Here is a 5,923-nt window from a genome sequence, read left to right as displayed (position 1 = left end):
GTGTCACGTGACGGCCCGTCCGGCTCGCGTCAGCCGCCGCCCGAGCGCCGCCGCCGCCGGAAACCCCGCCCCTTGGCGCGGCCCTGCCGGCCGGGGCCCCGCCCACTCGCCCTCCCTTCCGGGTCTCGATGCTACCCCGGGAGGAAAGCCCGGCGCACGGGCTGGTTCCCTGAGGAAAGGGGCGCTTCCCCGGCGGCGCGTCCGCGGACGGAGGATGGAGCGCGAAAGCTTCCCCCGCCACACACACACGTCACTCCAGGTCAACACACACACACACACACACACACACGTCACTCCAGGTCAACACACACACACACACATCACTCCAGGTCACCTCACACAAACATCACTCCAGATCACTTCATACACCCACACACATCACTCCCGGTCACCTCACATACACACGTCACTTGAGGTCGACTCCCACACGTGTCATTCCAGGTCACCTCACACACGTGTCATTCCAGGTCACCTCACACACGTGTCACTCCAGATCACCACACACACACACACACACACACACCACTCCAGGTCACCTCACACACACACACACACACACACATCACTCCACGTCACCTCACACACACACATCACTCCAGGTCACGTTTCCCAGCTGCCAAGCCCAGCTTCCGCCCCAGTGCTGTGCGGGCCCTTCTCGCTGTCATGGCCCCCTAGAGCCTCAGCTGGTCCTCGGCAGTGTCAGGCTGCTCTGTCATCACAGTGTCACAGAAGTTAGTACTAGAGCACCCTGCCCTTTGGGGGTTGTCACTGTACCTCAAGAGCATCCTTAAGGATAAAAATATCATCCTTTGGGGCAGCCATTGAGTAACCCACCCTCTTAAACATCTGATAAATTTCTTCATGTTAAAGTGACATTAATACAAATAGAAGACATTCACAGTTCATTGATGTGATTCTAAAAATATAATAATATCTGCTTTCTCACTTTCTCCTTTTCTGTTTAATTTTTTTTTTCTTCCTTCTTTCCTTCATCTTGCAGATAGCATTTTTGGTTTCCAATCAAGCGCTTGCTTCATTCCAAAACACCTTCTGAATGCACTCTATGGGCAAAGTACAGGAATAGAACAGAACCGAACAGACCTCTGCTGTTTTCTCACCAAGTTCACATTCTTTACTTGCAGTAACAGTAATTGGGAAAGCTTCCAAAAAGAGGAAGAAGAAGAGCTTTGGGGAGAAAAAAAGCCCCGTAAAACATTAGGAGCCTGATCAGTATTTGCTGATGATTCATCGAACCACGGGACAGTGCTCACTTCGCCCGCAAAGGGAGTTGAGTAAGGAGGTCTGTCCAGGTCACTGTTAGAAGGTGTGGCTCCCAGGTTTCCAAGTCGGTGTTTCTGTTTAGTTTTTCTAACACTGCCTGTCATGAGTGAGACACAAAGTCTGATAGTCTGAGAGTACTCCATCTGCAATTCTTTCTGTATTTGTCCCACTCTGAATGTATTGCTTTCATTTGGACTGAGATAGACTATAATATTTGCCTTGTCTTGCTTCCCACTCTAATCACTTTTTTAAAGTAAACATTTTTTAATTTGGAAATCAGATTTACAAAGAGAAGAAGAGACAGAGAAAATCTTCCATTTACTGGCTCACTCCCCAAGTGGCCACAATGGCTAAAGTTGAACTGATCTAAAGCCAGGAGCCAGATACTTCTTCCATGTCTCCCATGCAGGTGCAGGGTCCCAAGGCTTTGGGGCATCCTCGACTGCTTTCCCAGGCCACAAGCAGGGAGCTGGAAAGAAAGTAGAGCAGTTAGGATACAAACCAGCGCCCAAATGGGATGTAGACACTTGTACTAGGCTACTGTACCGGGCCCACTCTGATCAGGTTTTTACAAAGATTTATATTAAAGAATTACAAGGATTAAGGGGGAAACAGAAACAGGTCTCCCATCACTGTTACATTTCCCAAATGGGCACAACAGCCAGGGCGTGGCCAGGCAGAAACCAGGAGCTTCTTCCAGGTATCCCTAGAAGGGACCCAGGTACTCGGGCCATCTTCTGCTGCTTTTCCAGACCATAATCTAGCAGCTGGATTGGAAATGAAGCAGCCAGACATGAGTCAGCACTCATTTGGTGGCTTTACCCACTGTGCCGAAACACTGGCCACCATTCTAATCTCCTGAAGGGCAGGCAGGGTTAGACGTTCACCAACTGCTTATATAGGACATGTCTGTATTACAGATTGTCTAAAACATAGCCTTCACTTTCCTGAAGTTTACGTTCCAATTCAGGGGCTTGAAAACTCTTAGTTGATTGATTGATACTTCTTTTAAAATAACATTTATTATTTATTATTAAAATAATATTTATTTCCACAAAAAAAGAGGTGGAAGATGGGAATGGCTGCCATTTCCTGGTTCACTTTTCAAATGCCTACAACAGCCGGGGCTGGGCCAGAGCAAAGCCAGGGAGCCAGGAATTCAATCCAGGTGTCCTACATGGGTGATAGGGACCCAGCTACTTGAGCCTTTATTAATGCCTTCCAGGGTCTGCGTTAGCAGGAAGCTGGAATCTGTACTTGAACCCAAACAAAATGGCTGTGTGGTGATCCTTCTGTGCAGACTGCATCGTGGAATTTCCTGCTTGCTCACCCTTTTAGATTCTGGTGGTCCACGGTTTCCAAATCTGGTTGTGAACCCCACTAACCAGTGGGGCCCATGTGATCTGAAACCTACTGTTTCTAGTGGACGGTCATCCCCTGTGCTCTTATTCATTTGTTTTATAAGGCAAATATACAGAAGAAACACAAAGATCTGTCCACTGCTTCATTCCCCAAGTGGCCACAACAGCCGGAGCTGAGCTAATCTGAAGCCAGGCACCAGGAGCTCCCTCCAGGTTTCCCAAACAGGTGCAGGGTCCCCAGGTCTTGGGCTGTCCTCGGCTGCTTTCCCAGGCCAGGTATTAGGAGAAACGTGCTCTGTGTAAAATTTAGCACTTACTAGCCACTGTGGGCCACTTGTAATGCTGTCATCTCACACCCAAGCGCTGGTTCAAGTCCCAGTTACACTGTTTCCAACCTGACTGTTCTGTTAGTGCGCCAGGGGCTGGCATCGGGACATGGCCCAAGTACATGGGCACCTACTTCTTATGTGGGAGATCAGGATGGATCTTGCATCTGCCAGGATCCCATATAGGTGCCAGTTCATTTTCCAGCTGCTCAACTTCCTTTTCAGCTCCCTGCGTGTGCCCTGGCAAGGCAGTAGAGGATGGCCAAAAGCCTTGGCTCCCTGCACCTGCGTGGGAGACATGGAAGAAGTTCCAGGCTTCGGATCAGCTCAATTCCAGCTGTTGCAGCCACTTGGGATATTAAACTAACAGATGAAGACCTTCCTCTCTGTATCTCGTTTTCTCTGTATATAGGCATTTCCAATAAAAATAAAATAAAACAAATCTTTTTTTAAAAATTAGATGAACTTTTGGACCCAGCGCCGTGGCCCAGCAGCTAAAGTCCTCACATTGAATGTGCGGGGATCACATATGGGCGCTGGTTCTAATCCCAGCAGCTCCACTTCCCTTCCAGCTCCCTGCTTCTGGCCTAGGAAAGCAGTCGAGGATGGTCCAAGACCTTGGGACCCTGCACCCACGTGGGAGACCCAGAAGAGCTTCTGGCTCCTGGCTTTGGATCAGCACAGCACCGGCCATTGCGGTCCCTTGGGGAGTGAATCATCAGATGGAAGAACTTCCTCTCTGTCTCTCCTCCTGTCTGTATATCTGCCTTTGCAATAAAAATAAAATCTTTTTAAAAAATTATGTGAACTTTAAAAAGAAAAAAGAAGGCAGTGTTACGGCACAGTAGACTGAGCCTCTTCCTGTGGTGCCAGCATCCCATATGGATACCTGTTCTTGTCACAGTGTCTGCTCCACTACTGATCCAGCTCCCTGCTTATGGCCTGGGAAAGCAGCAGAGGTGGCTTAAAATGTTGGGCTCCTGCATTCGCCCAAGTGGGAGACCTAGATGAAACTCTTTACTCCTGGCTTTGAATCAACTCAGCTTAGACTGGGTCATGGCCATTTGGGGAGTGAGCCAGTGAATGGTCCCAAGTAAATTGAGTCATCCTCTGCTGCTTTCCCAGGCCACAAGTGGGAGCTGGATGAGAAGTGGAGCAAGCAGGACATGAACTGGTACCTATATGGAATGCTGGCCCATGCAAGGTGAGGATTGAGCCACTGAGCCACCCTGCCGGTCCCCTGAGGCTGTTCTGCATGAGCTCAGTGCCTCTGACTCCCTCCCGATTTGTGGAGTTTGCTGTCTGTAGTTTGGGAGGTCCCTGGGCTGTGAGCCCGCTCTCCACAGCTGGCTGTAAAGGACTTTCAGGTCAGCGAGTGCTGCCCCTGTGTACTGGCTCGCTTGGGTAGAGCAGCGCTGTCAGGAGGAGGTGGAGCCCCGTGGGAGGCGCATACTAGGAAGCTGTTCTGTGACCTGAGTGTTCTAGATGAAAGGTTGTTACAAAAGCCCGAGTGTGAGCCAACCTCTCTGGGCTTCCTGGCAGGCCACATGACCTTTCCTCTGTCTCTCATTGTGATGCTTTGTGTCATCCTGGTGACTTCGCTAGTGAGTCAGCCGTCATCTGCGGAATGGGCGGGGCCCGATCTTATACTGTGAACCTCTGGAACCGAGAGCTGACATAATCCTCCGCCCTTTTATAAGATTAGGCTGCTTGGAGTGAGAAATATGTAATCTAAGAAAGCTTTCCTTACGTCTCTTTCTGGGATCTCAGAGACCTAGAAATTGTGCTGATGGGATAGTCTGTCTCAAGGAGAGCTTAGGACAAGGACTTGACATCAATAAACTTCTTCTGGTCCTAGTTCTGTGACTCATTACCTGGCGCTCACGTCCACTGATTCCACTTCTACCTAATCCTGGCTAAGTGAGATGCAGACACAGCAGACCCTGAGCACGGTCCAGGCAGGGCATTGCTCTAGCTGTGTGACCTGCTCAGCTGCGGAACTGGCGTTCATGCCCAGCCAACTCCAACATCACCAGTGTGTGTTGTTTTTAATCTGTGGCCCCTCTGAAGAGTCTCCATTCCATCAGCTGAAGCCAGTGAGGTCACACCATCCGCTGCCAGCTCTGAGCTGGATGCTGACAAGAAACTAGCAGCCAGGAGCCTGAGAAGACACGAGCGGCAAGCACAGAGATGACCCGGACAGCTGAGCTTTGAGCTCCTAGCTGACAATGAGTTAGCAATACTGAAAGCTCCGGTCCTCCCACTAGACGGCCCTTGCCCAGCCTCTTGAGGGAAAGCTAACACTTGGCACCTGTGGACCCTGCAGGCTCTAGCTCGACCATTTGGAAGAGTCAGGTAGACAGGTGCTGTAGCCCTGCCCGGCCTGCTCTGCCCCAATTCCAGCTCTAATGCCCAGCGGTGGGAATAGTGGTCCAGCAGGGGAGCTCCCTGTAACCCTCCTACTGGGTTCGCATGTTCCTCCAGGTATCTCACATGTGCTGGTTAAATGCTGTGTTCCAGTCTGTCATGGCCCACCTCTCCTCGGCATTTGCCAGTGGGTGCTGTAGCCTGGCTGGGCCTGGCCTGCCCCACTTCCAACTCACGCTGGTGGGGACTACAGCTCAGCCAGCCCAGCCAGCCCCTAGTCCTGGCCCTAATGTGAACTGGCTGGTACTGCAACCCATCCTGGCATGACCCACACACCATTCTGGCTCTCAGATTTACCAGCAGATGATACAAACTGGCCCAGCCCAGCTCGCTCCAGACCTGAGCCAAAAATAAGCCCTTGGGTGCCATTCCCTGGCCTGATTTGGGCTGTTCCCTATTGTGGTTCTTGCACTCACCTGCAGGGGCTGTGTCCCGACAGAGGAGTTCCCCAGACTCCTCCATCAGAACCTCTCCCAGTGCCAGATCTTGCGCTCAATGGCGGGTCCATGGGTCAGTCCTACTTAGTCC

The sequence above is a fragment of the Ochotona curzoniae genome, unplaced genomic scaffold (assembly GCF_017591425.1).
Source record: "Ochotona curzoniae isolate NIBS_2020 unplaced genomic scaffold, NIBS_Ocur_1.0 contig_1014, whole genome shotgun sequence".
In the NCBI taxonomy this organism is placed as follows: domain Eukaryota; kingdom Metazoa; phylum Chordata; class Mammalia; order Lagomorpha; family Ochotonidae; genus Ochotona; species Ochotona curzoniae.
Note: the sequence above shows the minus strand (reverse complement) of the source record.